The sequence below is a fragment of the Macaca thibetana genome, chromosome 1 (assembly GCF_024542745.1).
Source record: "Macaca thibetana thibetana isolate TM-01 chromosome 1, ASM2454274v1, whole genome shotgun sequence".
Lineage (NCBI taxonomy): Eukaryota > Metazoa > Chordata > Mammalia > Primates > Cercopithecidae > Macaca > Macaca thibetana.
In genome coordinates, this window is record NC_065578.1 from 39,082,634 (window position 1) to 39,098,608 (window position 15,975).

At 43.8% G+C, this 15,975-nt stretch overlaps 2 protein-coding genes across 2 annotated transcripts in view; one reads left to right on the forward strand and one right to left on the reverse strand.

Moving 5' to 3' along the window:
* Positions 1–15,975, reverse strand: part of NT5C1A (5'-nucleotidase, cytosolic IA) — a 569,993-nt gene that overhangs the window by 363,930 nt on the left and 190,088 nt on the right. The window lies entirely within an intron of this gene.
* The window catches only part of CAP1 (cyclase associated actin cytoskeleton regulatory protein 1), a 381,786-nt gene that overhangs the window by 332,114 nt on the left and 33,697 nt on the right, over positions 1–15,975 (forward strand). The window lies entirely within an intron of this gene.

A 15,975-nucleotide genomic window follows, 5' to 3' on the forward strand; every position in this document is an offset into this window, starting at 1 on the left:
CCCTGCCACGTCTGCTTTCTTTGTTGTTTTTTTGTCTAACATCTTGACTTTAAAGATTAGCTCTTTAAATTTCAGCCTATCTTTTTTTCTAATATAAGCACTTAAGGCTATGCATTTCTCCTTAAGTACATCCTATACATTTCAACATAGTGTTCTTAAAATCATTCTAAGTATTTTCTGATACATTTCTTGTATGGTGTCTTCTTTGATCACTTTAGCAGTAAGTATATTTAAAATTTTTCCAACATACAGGGTATTTTAAGGTGTTGCTGTTACTGTTGTTATTATCCTCCAATTATAATGAGACACCCCGTGTGGTAAGTATACTGATTCTTTGGTGTTTGAGACTCATTTTGTAACCTGGAGCACAGTCAACATTTATAAAAGCTCCGTGGAAATTCTTGACAAAAATATATATTTTCTAATATTGGGTAACATTTTCTAAGTATAACCTATTAAGTCAAACCTGTTTTGTTTTGTTTTGTTTTAAACTGTTTCCCTGTCTTGGATCTGCCTGTCAGAATTACATACTATCTGTGACATCTTTGGCAACAGTAACCCAATTTTTCCTTTCTTTGTTAATGTGACCTGAAATATTTGAAAATTCTATGATGCAAGTAGCATGCTTCATATTAAGCTGAATTTGGGGGAGTTTTACACTTAATAGTTTGTTAATATTTTAGGATATTGGTATTTTATATCCTCTTTACATGAACAAATTGACTCTAAATTTTAAGCTGGAAAACCATTGCAAAATCATGTAGAAAATAGGCCAGGCGCGGTGACTCATGCCTGTAATCCCAGCACTTTGGAAGGCCAAGGCAGGTGGATCGCCTGAGGTCAGGAGTGGTCAAGACCAGCCTGGCCAGCGGAGTGAAACCCCACGTCTCCTAAAAATATAAAAATTAGCTGGGTGTGGTGGTGCACGCCTATAATCTTAGCTCAGTCACTGTAGTTAAAACTCCATTGGTTTGGTCTATTAGGCTGAGTGCAGGAACCTAGTCCAAATCAATGGCCTCCCATAAATTTTAATTAATTAATTTATTTATTGAGATGGAGTCTCACTCTGTTGCCCAGGCTGGAGTGCAGTGGTGCAGTCTCAGCTCACTGCAACCTCTGTCCCCCAGGTTCAAGTGATTCTCGTGTCTCAGCCTCCCAAGTAGCTGGGATTACAGATGCCTGCCACCATGCCCGGCTAATTTTTGTATTTTCAGTAGAGACAGGGTTTCATCATATTGGCCAGGGTGGTCTTGAACTCCTGACCTCAGGTGATCCGCCTGTCTTAGCCTCCCAAAATGCTGGGATTACAGGCGCGAGCCACATGCCACATCTCAAGGTCCTTCCAGCCTCAGTCAGCCAGGTGGTTTCAAAGCCAATTCCACATTTTAGGCTTTCATTATGGTAGCACCCATATCAACTTTTCCTTAGAAACAGCTAAAAGCTGCATAAATTGGAGTCCTCTCACGAGTTCAAGGCAGATAGTTACTCAAGAGATTGAGGTTGAGGACGGGAGGTGGCTTGAGCCCAGGAGTTCGAGGTTCCGATGAGATATAATCGAGCCACTGCACTCCAGCCTAGGTGACAGAGTGAGGCCCTGTCTCTAAAAAAGAAAAAAGTTCAAGGGGAAAATGACTGTGAAAAGATAAGAAGAAGCAGGAATAGACAGGGAGAATCTTCAGGCCATAGTGCAGGACTGACACCCGTGAAAGGAGAGAAGGAAAGAAGGAGAATTGGATAGGAAGAGGCTCCGAGTGTTAGTGCAGCTCTGAAAAAACTCTTGGCCAGGCTGATTGCCCAGTAAAGGAGTCCCACATAAGGCAGAAATGGCCCAGCTGTAGTATGCCCTGGGGCTCGGTCATTGGCTGGGATGAATCCAGGGAAAGCGTGCCTTGGCAAGAATGCTGTGGCAAATCCCAGAGGTATGGCAGTTATCTCCACGCCTCACAGCAGATTCTCTTTGTGAAGGTGGATGTAAGAGGTTGTGCACACTGTCCACCCCTTGCTCACATAGCCCATCCCTTGCACTGCCAAGATCCATCTGCCATACATCATTGGAGAGAAGTTCCTCTACAGCTCTCACAGGCCTCTCTTCCTGAGGAGAAACTTGAATGAGTGAGGTCAGTGGGATGAATCATAGCCCCTATTGTTGCAGATGGTTGAGTTGTCTTTGTTTTAAAAAAATCAATTTATAGGACTGGGTACAGTGGCTCACACCTATAATCCTAGCACTTTGAGAGGCTAAGGTGGGAGGATTGGTTGAGACCAAGACCAGCCGGGGCAACAGTAAGGCCTCATCTCTACAGATAATTTAAAAAATTAGCTGGGTAGGTGAGCCACTGTGCCTGACCATAAATTTTATTTAACATATGAAATGCCCAGAATAGGCAAATCTATAGAGACAAAAAGTAGATCAGTGATTGCCTATGGCTGGGCAGGGAGGGTTGTGGGATGCTGTGGTCTGAATGTGTCCCCAAGATTCCTATGTTGATATTGAATCACCAGTGTAATAGTATTAAGAGGTGGGGCCTTTAGGAGATAATTAATAAGGGCCGAGCCCTCATGGATGGCATTAGGGCCCTTATAAGAGGCCTTGAGTTATGGGTTCCATCTCTTCTGCCATGTGAGAAGGCCCTCACCTGATGCCAAACACCAGTGCTTTGATCTTGGACTTCCAAGCCTCCAGAACTGTGAGAAATGTCTATTATTTATAAATTATTCAGTCTCATGTATTTTGTTGTAGCAGCACAAACAGAGTAAGACAGAGGTGGCAGGGGCGAGGGGGGACAGAGTATGATCATTAATGGGTACCAGGTCCCTTTTTGGTGTGATAAAAATGTTCTAAGATTGATCATGGAAAAAGTTGTACAACTCTGTGAATATACTAAAAACATTGAACTGTATGTTTTAAATGGGAGACTTTTATGGTATGTGGATTATATCTCAATAAAGCTAAGAGAGATATATATCTAGGACCAGGACTTACTTGGCTTGAACCTAAAACTGTTTTCACTGTCAGCCTCTCCAGATGGCAAATGATTCTAAAATTAAGAAATGGATCTGGGGGCCGGGCGCGGTGGCTCAAGCCTGTAATCCCAGCACTTTGGGAGGCCGAGACGGGCGGATCACGAGGTCAGGAGATCGAGACCATCCTGGCTAACACGGTGAAACCCCGTCTCTACTAAAAAATACAAAAAAAACTAGCCGGGCGAGGTGGCGGGCGCCTGTAGTCCCAGCTACTCGGGAGGCTGAGGCAGGAGAATGGCGTGAACCCGGGAGGCGGAGCTTGCAGTGAGCTGAGATCCGGCCACTGCACTCCAGCCTGGGCGACAGAGCGAGACTCCGTCTCAAAAAAAAAAAAAAAAAAAAAAAAAAAAAGAAATGGATCTGGGCAGAAGTAAAATCCAAGAAACCGTCAGGAAAATATTATCTACAAAATAAGTTAAAGGTTAAGACCTTTATCGAATGCTTTATAGGATGCTTTATAGAATTCATCTGATAGAAAAAAGTCTCTCCAAAGATCTTAAGGACGTTTTGGAGCAGTTTCTCAAGGGAAGGAAGTGCTTGTCTCAAAGAGATTTATGAGAGTAGCTGTGTTGGAGTGGATAATAAATTGATGCATAAGGAACCCACAAAGCTTCTATGAGAATTACTCTGGCAGAAGCATCTATCAGCTAGGACTAATTGGGACATAGACAGTACAAAATGGGAAGATGCCCTTTATAGGGAGGAAGCAGGCTGAGAAGGCTACTCATATACAATACAAACTCAATTTTCTTGTAGAAAAGGAAGGATGATTCAGAGAGTGTAAAGAGCCCAGACACTGGAGCTGAAACCACAATGAACAACTCCCTGGCAATTGGACTAAGCTCTAATCAACCTAAATCAGTTGGATTTCAGAGTTGTCTCTGCTGTATGCCTCCCATTTTCCCTTGTTTTGAAGGGGAGCCACTCTAGACCAACTCTAGCAATGGGAGCAACTCTAGAGCAACTCTAGCCTTTCCCACCATTGTATTTAGGATAAGTTCCCTCGTTAGTTCATATATTTGCTATGTAGGAAATGAATGGCAGAGAGAGATCAATTAGATAAATCGAGAGGCTCTTATGATAGTCCAGGCAAGAGATGATGGTGGCTTGGAGTAGGCAGCAGTGAAGAAAACGAGTAAGTGGAGGGATTCAGAATATATTTTGAAATTAGAGCCAATGGGCTTTGCTGATATATTGGAAAGGGGACATAAGAGGAATAGAAGAGTCAAATCAAATTCAACTCTTCAATCTTTAGCTTGAAGAGCTGGGTTAATAAGTCTCCCTTCAACCCCTTTTGTTTGTCCACTCTCAGAGGAAAATTTTTAAGCGTAACCTACATGCTCTCCCCATTTTCTCACCTCCCACTTCCCATTACACTTTATCTAGTCTCTGCCTACTACCAGTCTGCAAAAAATGCTTCTGAAAATATCACCAAAGGCACCATGTCTTAAAATCCAAGGGATACTTTTTAATCCTTTTTATGTGATCACTCTATTTTATTTAGTACAGGTATCCACTGCCTTTTTGAAATGTTTCTTCCCTTGGCTTTTTTGGACCATGTAGTTTTCTGACTTTCTGCTAACTCTCTAATTGCTCCTTTTCCATCTTCTTTTCTGGCTTCTAACTCTTCATATAGCTCTGTGAGTAGCTCTGGCTGACCCTTTTCTTGCCTCACTCTGTACTCTTTCAATCTTAGAACTCCACGGCCAGGTGCAGTGCCTCACGCCTGTAATCCCAGCACTTTGGGAGGCCAAGGTGGGCAGATCACTTGAGACCAGGAGTTCAAGACCAGCCTGGCCAACACGGTGAAACCCCGTCTCTACTAAAAATACAAAAATTAGGGCTGGGCGCAGTGGCGCCTGTAATCTAGGTAAGCTAGGTGCCTGTAATCCTAGCTACTTGGGAGGCTGAGGCAGGAGAATCGCTTGAATCCAGGAGGCGAAGGTTGCAGTGAGCCAAGATTGCACCACTGCACTGAAGCCTGGGCAATAGGGCAAGACTACATCTCAAAAAAAAAAAAAAAAAAAGCTGGGCATGATGGCATGCACCTGTAATCCCAGCTCCTGGGGGTGGGAATGGGGCAGCAAAGGCCTGAGAACCACTTGAACCCAGGAAGCAGAGGTTGCAGTGATCCAAGATTGTGCCACTGAACTCCAGTCTGGGTGACAGAGCAAGTCTCTGTCTCAAAAAAAATAAATAAATCTTAGAACTCTTAAGTCTACACCTCCTAGCCAGACTTGCCTTCTGAGCTTCAGTCCTGCATATTCAGGAAATCTCACAGACACCTCAACTTGAACATGTCTTAAACAGAACTTACCACCTTTTCCCATCAACTTCCTCATCCTCTAGTGCTCCCAGTGTCTGTAAGGAAATACCATCCACCCAGCTGCTCAAGCCGGAAAACTGAAAGTCCACTTGACTACTCCCTCTTTCTCACATACACACATACACCCATAAAAGATCAGTCACTAGCTTCCGTCATTTCTACCTCCTAGATCACTCACTCTCAAATCTGTCCACTTCTTTTCATCCCGACTGCTGCTACTGCAGTCCAAGCCATCATTAGCTCTTGCCTGGACTTCTTCAACAGCTAAATTCTCTGGCCTCCTTGCATTCACTTTGGCCCTTCTTCATGCTATGGCTAGAATGTTCTTGTTCAAACACAAATAGGACCATGCATGTTCTCAGTTTAAAGTCCTTCAGTGACTTCCCTTGGAATAGATTCCAAAATCTTTAATATAACACACAGGTTGTGCATGATCTGGACCCTGCTATTTATTTTGCCTCAGTTTCATCTCATTTCCCTTTATTCTCTGTGCTCAATCACACTAATCTTTTCTCAATTCCTTGAACCTACTATGCTGTCTCTCACCTTTGGAACTTATTTTTTCTCTCTGCCCTGTTCTACTGTCTGGCTAATTCATACTCACCCATCAGATCTCATATTAAATAGCATTTCCTCAGGGCATCCTGCCCTAATCCTTCCAGATTAAATCCACTCACCCTGTCATGTGTTTCCTTATCCTTCTGAACTTCTGTTTGGCAGCACTTTGCTTATGATTCTTGTAATGATTTAGTACAGTATTTGGTGTCTGTCTTCGTTACTAGATTGTTAGCTCCAAGATGACAAACTGTGCCTATTTTATTCACCATTGTATCCACAGTGTTCAGTAGTGCCTGGCTTGCAGTTAGATGCTTACTAAATATTTGCGGTCTTAGGGCACAGCGAGGGAAGACTTAAGTAGCATTAGACTTTGGTCACAGGCTAGAACTGTTTGTGACCACACCCGCCTCCCTGCTCCCCTAAGAAAACTTGTAAGAGTCAGGGGAAATGGAATTACTTTATGATTTCATGTACTGCCTATGGCAACATAACATATTCATTATAATTTTACTTATTAGAGTGAATAATTAGAAAAAAAATCCCTAGGGCTGGGCACGGTGGCTCACGCTGTAATCTCAGCACCTTGGGAGGCAGAGACAGGTGGATCACCTGAGGTCAGGGGTTCGAGACCAGTCTGGCAACATGGAGAAACCCCATCTCTAGTAAAAATACAAAAAAATTAACCGGGCATGGTAGCATGTGCCTGTAATGCCAGGTGCTTGGGAAGCTGAGGGAGGAGAATGGCTTAAACCCAGAAGGTGGAGGTTGCAGTGAGCCGAGATAGTGCCACTGCACTCCGACCTGGGTGGCAGAGTGAGACTCCGTCTCAAAACAAACAAACAAACAACCCTAACTGTCCAACAATGGGGGAATGCCTTAATATACATGGTTTTTTAAAAAGTATTGTTTAATATAGTGAATCCTTAGGCTGGGCACAGTGGTTCACGCCTGTAATCCCAGCACTTTGGGAGGCTGAGATGAGTGGATTGCTTGAGGCCAAGAGTTCGAGACCAGCCTGGCCAACATGGCGAAACCCCATCTCTACAAAACATACAAAAATTCACCAGGCATGGTGGTGCATGCCTGTAGTTCCAGCTACTTGGAAAGCTGAGGCATGAGAATCGTTTAAACCCAGGAGATGGAGGTTGTAGTGAGCCAAGATAGCACCACTGCACTCCAGTCTGGGTGAAAGAGCAAGACTCTGTCTCAATAATAATAATAATAATAATAATAATGTAATGAATCCTTAATTTTCAAGTAACACATTGCATGGGGCCCTGATATGTAAAATGCATTAAAATGAAGCCAGTCTAGTTGAACGGGGGATGGGACAGAAGTTAATCTCTTGGACCTCCCCAGTTTTTCCTTTCCCTTTCCTTTCCCCATTTTTCTGTCTCTCTTCCCCCACACCTTCAAGCCTTTCCAATCCCTGCCTCTGTTCTCTCTTTTACAGCCAGGGTATCATTTCTGTCCTAAGTTTCCATGAGGTACTGCAAATACTTTGTTGTGTTGTTGCTGTTAAACTGGCTCAAGTTGGTTTTCTGTTACTTGTAATCTTATTTTGTTTTGTTTTGCTTTTTGAGACAGGATCTCACTCTGTCACCCAGGCTGGAGTGCAGTGGCACGGTCTTGGCTTACTGCACTTCAACCTCCACCTCCCAGATTCAAGCAATTCCCCTCCCACCTCAGCCTCCCGAGTAGCTGGGAGTACAGGTGCGTGCCACTGTGCCCGGCTAATTTTTTGTACTTTTTGGTAGAGACAGGGTTTCACCTTGTTGGCCAGGCTGGTCTCAAACTCCTGACCTCAAGTGGTCTGCCAGCCTCAGCCTCCCAAAGTGCTGGGATTACAGGCATGAGCCACCAAGCCCAGCTTGTTACTTGTAATTAAAAAAAAAAAAAAAACTTTAAACAATACTGCATCTTATGAATCAGTTATGTAATAGAAAGAGCACTGGCTCTGGACTCAGAAAACTCTGGTTTCAAATCCAGGTCCTGACTTTGAACAAGTTAATCATTTTCAACTTCAGTTTTCTAATCTGCAAAGGGAATACCTAGCTTTCTCCATTAAAAGACAACAACACTAATATGTTAAAAGACCCATTATTGAGCAAGCTGTCAAGAAATGTTAAATAAGTAAGATTAAAGTCTTATTCAGAACATCCCCTACCCCTCCAACTTGAAGGAATGAATAACTGAATTCAGTGCAGCCAAAATTAGCAAGGCTGCCATCTTGTGGTGACTCACTGGCATATTGTCCAATGTCATTGAGCGGAGTTGAAGAAAGATGTTCTAGAAACTAAAGCTACATAAAAGGAGAGCAGACATACCAGAGAGGCATTGGAATAAAGATAATAACTAAGACTGGACTTTTAAGAACTGGCATGTGCAGCAGAGAAGTCAGGGAAAGCGACAGAAAGAAATGGCCGATGAAGGAGAAGCAAATAAATATATAATCGTTCAGTGTATCACTCCAGCCAGAGTTGACTTACATAATGGCGTTGATAAGTAACATGATCTTATTTCTTTTTTTTGAGATGGGGTCTCACTGTTACCGAGGCTGGAGTGCAGTAGTGTGATCTCAGCTCACTGCAACCTCTGCATCCTGGATTCAAGAGATTCTCCTGCCTCAGCCTCCCAAGTAGCTGGGATTACAGGCACGTGCTACCACGCCCAGCTAATTTTTGTATTTTTAGTAGAGATGGGGTTTTGCCATGTTGACCTGGCTGCTCTCAAACTCCTGACCTCAGGTGATCCACCCACCTCGGCCTCCCAAAGTGATAGGTTTACAGGAGTGAGCCACCTGTCCCACCAGATCTTACTTCTTTTTTCAACACTTCAGATGCCATTAACAAAGCCAGCCGATACCATAATCCTTTTAATACCATTGCCCCCATGCCACAGCTCAACAGTGCTCCTTCTGGAGCCTCTAGGGGAAAATGTGGCCTTGGTCATATCACTGTGACCTCTGCTTTCATTGTACTATCGCTTCTTCTGAGCTTCATCTGATTTCTGAGCTTCGTCTGACTTTTAAGCTTCTTGACTCTGACTTTCCTGTTTCCCTCTTTCCCTTATAAGGATCCATGTGATTACATTGGGCCTACATGGATAATCTAGGATAATCTCCTCATCTCGGGATTCTTTTTTTTTTTTTTTTTTTTGAGACGGAGTCTGGCTCTGTCGCCCAGGCTGGAGTGCAGTGGCCGGATCTCAGCTCACTGCAAGCTCCACCTCCCGGGTTCACGCCATTCTCCTGCCTCAGCCTCCCGAGTAGCTGGGACTACAGGCGCCCGCCGCCTCGCCCAGCTAGTTTTTTGTATTTTTTAGTAGAGACGGGGTTTCACCGTGTTAGCCAGGATGGTCTCGATCTCCTGACCTCGTGATCTGCCTGCCTCGGCCTCCCAAAGTGCTGGGATTACAGGCTTGAGCCACCGCACCCGGCCGGGATTCTTAATTTAATCACATTTGCAAAGTTCCCTTTGCCATTTACAGTAAGATATTCACAGGTCCCTAAGATTAGGATGTGCACATCTTTGAAGCACCATAGTTCTGCATACCACAGTGCATTTTTCTCAACTCTACATTCAGTGACATAACCTTGGTAGCTTACAATTGACTATAGTGAGAGTATTTACACCACAAAAATTGTCAGTTGCTACAAATCAGGGCTATCCACCATAGAGAGCCTGATGTTAAATTTAACCTGCACCGGTTATCATGGTTAGCTCGGGTATGGGCCTATTTTCAAGGTAAAAGAGAACTGTCACTATACAATAGAGTGTAGAATTATGCACATAACCCAGAGAATACTAGGGGTACCTCCTACTTCTTGTAAATCCAGTGCTAAAAATTAATGGAAAATTGTGAGAATATTATATAGGAATGACCACCAATGTCTCCAATCCCACAAGAAAGAGGGTTTGGTCACCTATAGGAAACTCAGTTACAGCCCCCAACAGAAGCTATATGATTAAGTCCTAGTCAATGAAATGTAAGTGAAATTAGTATGTCCCACTTCTGGATCAGGACGTTTAAGACAGTGGCATGGCTCCTTCATGCCTCTTTCTCTTTCCATCTCTATGACCCTAGTGAACTGAGGTGCTGGCTGAAGACAAAGAGGATATAGAATGGGTAGTGGATATATGAAGTCAAAGATAACTAAATCTTTGTAATCAGTTACAGAAAGTTTTTCACTATGCCAGTTAAATATCTACATGTTGTATCGAATTTTCTTCTCCTTTCATTTACCTTTCTCCCACGAATACATATAGGGTGTGGCATGTTACAGCGGTTAACTTTAAAGTTCAGTCCACGTGGTGGCGCATGCCTGTAACTCCAGCTACTCGGGAGGCTGAGGCAGGAGAATTGCTCGAACCCGGGAGACGGAGGTTGCAGGGAGGTGAAATTGAGCCATAGCACTCCAGCCTGGGCGACAGAGTGAGACTCCATCTCAAGAAAGAAAAGAAAAAAAAGAGAGAGAGAGAGGAAAGAAAGAAAGAAAGAAAGAAAGAAAGAAAGAAAGAAAGAAAGAAAGAAAGAAAGAAAGAAAGAAAGAAAGAAAGAAAGAAAGAAAAGAAAGAAAGAAAGAGAAAAGAGGAAAAAAAGAAAGAAAAAGAAAGAAAAGAAAGAAAGTTCAGTTCATAGGCTACAGAATATTGAGGCAAGATTATTATGAACTGGAGAAAGAATGAACATTATTCAGAGATCCTGGACTTGTTGCTGGATGAAGTTACTGATGAGGATTTGAGATAATTTCCTTTTGGAGGGGTAGGAGGTGAGTATAGTGAGTACAATTTAGGTTATAAAAGGGAGGGTTGTATCAGTTTGGAGTTTTGTTTTTTGAAGTGTAAGTATAGAAAAGGGTGTATTTTGATGTCAGGCAGTCACAAGGGTTTATTATAGTGGACATCTATCATTCTTATTGTACACTCAGAATCTGTATCCCCTTTATATGTTTGGACAATATCCCAAACATAAGAGACAGAGAGAGAGAGACAGAGAGTGAGCACGCACCTTAAACACTATCAAAGCTCACTGTCACTTTCCAGGTGTAGCAGACTCAGCCAATTCCATTCTCTTTAATTTGGATTCCCTAACACAAGTAAGTTAGGGAAAGGAGAAAAGCTAACTTGGTTTGTTAATGAGTGGTTACCGCTATGGACAACTGGGCTTAGGCCCTCTAGGGGCCCTCAAAAACACCTTGAAATGCATCTCAGATGTGTTCCTCTCAGGGGCAAAAAAGCTGAAGTATTTGCTGTTAGATCTGGCTATGAGACAGGAAGCAGGATATGCTTTGTGGGTTCCTTAGAAAACGTCAGCTTTCCAGTTTCAAACGCTGCATGTTCCCCTTCCTCTTTCCTTGTCCCTTAAACATGATTTGATGGCACTAGGGCTGCAACAGCCAACTTACAACCACAAGGGTAAGGTGAAGTGAATCGCAGAAATATAAGCTCTGACATTACTGAGCCAGTAAAACTGCCTACCTTCATTTTTCTTGTATGTGAGAAAAACTGACTTTAAAAAAGTGACTACAGTCAAGTTTTCTATTATCTGTGGGCAAAACCATTCACATTCCTAACTGATTTATTTGGTCTCATTTACAGCCAAGGGCACAGGCCCAATTTTGCTTTTGTGGATTTTTTTATTTAATTTTTTTTTTTTTCTTTGAGGTGAGGTCTCACTATGTTGCTTAGGCTGGTCCTGAACTCTTGGGCTCAAGTGTTCCTACCGCCCCAGCCTCTCAGAATACTGGGAATACAGGCATGAGCCACTGCACCTGGCCTAACTTTGAGTCCAAAGGTAGCAATACAGGCCAGGTGCAGTGGCTCATGCCTGTAATCCCACCACTTTGGGAAGCCAAGGCAGGAGGATTGCTTGAGGCTGGGAGTTCCTGACCAGCCAGAGCAACATAGCAAGATTCCAGCTCTACAAAAAAATACAAAAAGTAACTGGGCATGGTGGCATGCACCTGCAGTCCCAGGTACTCCTCCAGAGGCTGAGGTAGGAGGATCACTTGAATCCAGGAGTTCAAGGCTGCAATGAGTTATGATTACACCACTGCACTCCAGCCTGGATAACAGAGCAAGATTCTGTCTTAAAAAAAGAAAAGAAAAAAAAAAAAGGCCAGGCACAGTGGCTCACACCTGTAATCCCAGCACTTTGGGAGGCCAAGGCGGGCGGATCACAAGGTCAGGAGTTCAAGACCAGCCTGACCAACATGGTGAAACTCTCTCTTCACTAAAAATACAAAAATTAGCCGGGCATGGTGTGTGCCTATAATCCCAGCTACTCCGGAGGCTGAGGCAGGAGAATTGCTTGAACCCGGGAGGCGGAGGTTGCAGTGAGCTGAGATCGTGCCACTGTACTCCAGTCTGGGCGACAGAGCGAGACTCTGTCTTAAAAAGAAAAAAAAGTTAGCAATACAAAGAAGCGGGGACTATGGGAAAACTTTCTGGGGATAGCGACAGTTGTAGTTCTGGTGGCACCATCTAGTATGTTGACACTTTAGACCTTATTTTGCTTTCTGGTGGCCTTTGCCAGGGAAACAGACAATAGGTTCTCTATACTTAGTAATAATTGTTACTACTCATTGAGTGTTTACTGTGAGCCAAGTGTTTTATTAGTTTTCTGTCCTAATTCCTATCAACCACTTAAGATTGGTATTAATATCTTCTCTGAGGTTAAATGAGGATAACTCCAAGATCACACAGTTGGCAGAGCTGGGATTCAGTTTCAGAGTGACCCCAAAACCAGATCTTAATCATATTTCTATATTGCAGCTATTTCTTTTGCCAACTCCTAATTTTTGGGCCTGATACCCTATCTGAGGTTGAAATCTGGGGCCATACCCTTGGAGGGGAAGAAAGATAGGGTCACACAGATGGTTGTCTGTCATTAGCCCATTTGGCAGGGGGATATAGGATCTGCCCAAACGTTGACAGGCTCTGAGCCAGGTTGCACAGATGCAGGCAGTCCTCTGAGTCAGGCTGGGAGAGGCTCCAGATGAACCGCCAGACTTCTGTGTCTGAAATCCTGAGAGATATAGAGGAAACCTGGGTGGCTCCCTCAGAGACAAAGTGATTCTGCAGGTTCAGAATGCGCTGAACTTACAGGAGAGGAAGATATTAAAAGATAATTGCACAAATGATGAATAAGGATTGTAATACCTGCCAAGAAGGAAAAGCAGTATTGAATGAGAATGTATACATGGTCTTAGTTCATTCCTGCTGCTATAACAAAATACCTAGACTGGGCACTTCATAAATAATACACATTTCTTTATTTCTCTCTCTCTCTCTCTCTCTCTCTCTCTCTCTCTCTATCTTTCGGTCTTGCTGTGTCACCCAGACTGGAATGCAGTGGTGTGATCTCAGCTCACTGCAACCTCTACCTCTCAGGTTCAAGTGATTCTCCTGCCTCAGCAGGAGATTCGAGTAGCTGGGTTTATGGCTGCGTAGCTGAGACTAGAGGCGCCCACCACCACACCTGGCTAATTTTTGGATTTTTAGTAGAGATGAGGTTTTGCCATATTGGCCAGGCTGGTCTCGAACTCCTGACCTCAGGTGATCCACCCGCCTCGGCCTCCCAAAGTGCTGGGATTACATATGTGAGCTGCTGCACCCGGCAATAAAATTATTTCCTATAGTTCTGGAGGCTGGAAGTTCAAGATCAAGATGCCAGCAGGTTCAGTGTCTGGTGGGGGCCTGGTCTCTGCTTCTAAGAGGGCACCTTCTAGCTGCACAGAAAGCAAAAAGGCAAAAGGCCTAGCTAGTTCCCTCAGCCCTTTTAGTGGGCATAATCTCATCCACCAGAGAGGTGCCCTTGTGGCCTGCTCACCTCTGAACGGCCTCACCTCTTAATACTATTGCATTAGGGATTAAGTTTCAACATGAATTTTGGAGAGGATGCAAACATTCAAACCATAGGACCTGTACCAGATCTAGTCTGAAGTCTCATATGCAAATTATCCCCTTTTCATTTATTATCTTTTTATCATCACCATCATTTCCCCCTTTATGAGAACAGTATCTTCTGCATTCTCTCCTTGATTGCATCCGCATACCACAGCTTTGATTCAGATTCTGATTAGATCTTTGTGCTTATCTTCTAGCAGTTCTCCCTGCCTCTTTTGTTGCCCACTGAAGGCCATGCCCTACACAGTAGCTAGATTTTTATTTCTTTTTTTTTTTTTTTTTTTTTTGAGACGGAGTCTCGCTCTGTCACCCAGGCTGGAGTGCAGTGGCCGGATCTCAGCTCACTGCAAGCTCCGCCTCCCGGGTTCACGCCATTCTCCCGAGTGAGAGACTGGCGAGCTTCTCACTCAGCCTCCCGAGTAGCTGGGACTACAGGCGCCTGCCACCTCGCCCGTCTAAGTTTTTGTATTTTTTAGTAGAGACGGGGTTTCAACGGGTTAGCCAGGATGGTCTCGATCTCCTGACCTCGTGATCCGCCCGTCTCGGCCTCCCAAAGTGCTGGGATTACAGGCTTGAGCCACCGCGCCCGGCCCTAGATTTTTATTTCTAAAATACAGTATGACTAGTGCCTCCTTGCTTTCTCACTAAGGTTTGACCTCTCTGGCCCGGCAGTTTGCTCAACCCCCTTTTCTTTAGCCTTATCTCCTACTCCTCTCCTGCAGGAACCTCTCACCTCAGCCCAGCACAGATTCCCATCTCCATTACTGTTCATTCATGTTTGCTCTGCAACGATCTGTCCGTCCATCTCTGCCTAGGAAATTACTATTCTGAATTCAAGGCACTCACTGAACATGTGCTAGATGAGAACTCACCACGGATGAAGCAATGGGTCCTGGACAAGGGGCAAGATCAGTGAGGAGGAAAAAGCTGGAAGACAGAAGGCAGCACATCTTCTGATGACCACTCCAAATGGTAATACTATTTCCAAAATAGACTGTAAGCACCATGAGAGCAGTAACAGGGTCTGACTTGTCCACTGCTGGATCCCCAGTTGTGCTTGGTACAAAATAACATAGCAATTATTGAACTCTTCCAATAATTGCTACTATGTAGCTCAATAATTTTTTTCAGTGCATAAATACATGTTACAGATATTCTTTTATTTATTTATTTTTTTGAGACAGAGTCTCGCTCTGTCGCCAGGCTAGAGTACAGTGGCACAATCTCAGCTCACTGCAACCACCACCTCCCGGGTTCAAGCGATTCTTCTGCCTCAGACTCCCAAGTAGCTGGGACTACAGATGCCTGCCACCACGCCCAGCTAATTTTTGTATTTTTTAGTAGAGACAGGGTTTCACCATATTGGCCAGGCTGGTCTTGATCTCTTGACCTCATGATCTGCCTGCTTCAGCCTCCCAAAGTGCTGGGATTACAGATGTGAGCCACTGCGCCCAGCCCTTCATGTGATGGATGTTCTTCAACTATCTTCCAATCTCTTACTGGAGTTACAAGTGCATGTATCTAGACTTCTTAAAAGACCGGACATTCCTTAGGGCAGGGGCTGTAACTTAAGTCGTGTGTACATTCTTTATAATGAAGCATTTTACAAAGTGGTTTCACATACATTACTGCTTCTGTTTCTCATTACAGCCCCATGAATATTCCCCATTTGATAGATGAGGAAACTTTCTTCCTTCTCCTTCCTGCTTCCTCTTCTCTCTCCTCTTCCTCTAGAATGCATGTACGGTCTATGTTCCTTCTGTCCCTAATCCAGAAAGAGATTTAGAAGAACCAAATGCAGAGTCAAAGACTATATCCAAATAAAGTTAGAGTTTGTGTGAGAGACAGTGTTTTTAGTTAAATGTCAATATTTAAAATATACTATGACTTTTATACCATATTTTTTCATGTTGTCATGTTCTTTTAAACATGCTGGGAGTCATATAGTTAGGAAGAGGCTCAGTAACCCGTCCAAAGTAACCTGACCAAAGTCTGACCCCTAGTAGAGGGCCTATGCCAGCACTGGAACCCAGTGTGTCTCCAGATCCAGAGGCATTCACCGCCTCAAAACTGCCTCAAATGACTGCAGTGTGGTCTATCACAGGGGCTAATTAAGCTCATGGGATTTAGAGTCAGACAGATGTGTTTCCTTCAGTT